We start from the raw sequence: 292 nt of genomic DNA, 5'->3' as shown, positions 1-292 counted from the left end.
CTCCAGAACTCCAGGAAGAAGCATACCCTGTGAGCCCAACTGTGAGTAACGTCCAGAGACCAGGAGAAGCCAAATTCCTCCTCAGCTAGTCAGTCCCCAATACAGCAGAAGATATAAATTCCTGAAACATTACAGAGCCACAAGCAGACGACTTATCCTGCAAGAGAGCTCCAGGCACATGATAGAAGCAGAAGATAGATTCCTGCCATACATTGCCAATACCTGCTGGGACTTCAGACTAATGCTGTATCTCATATGGATTATTGCTACAACAAGTAAAGACAATTTTGAA

Source organism: Bufo gargarizans, chromosome 2 (genome assembly GCF_014858855.1).
Source record: "Bufo gargarizans isolate SCDJY-AF-19 chromosome 2, ASM1485885v1, whole genome shotgun sequence".
Taxonomy (NCBI): Eukaryota; Metazoa; Chordata; class Amphibia; order Anura; family Bufonidae; genus Bufo; species Bufo gargarizans.
Note: the sequence above shows the minus strand (reverse complement) of the source record.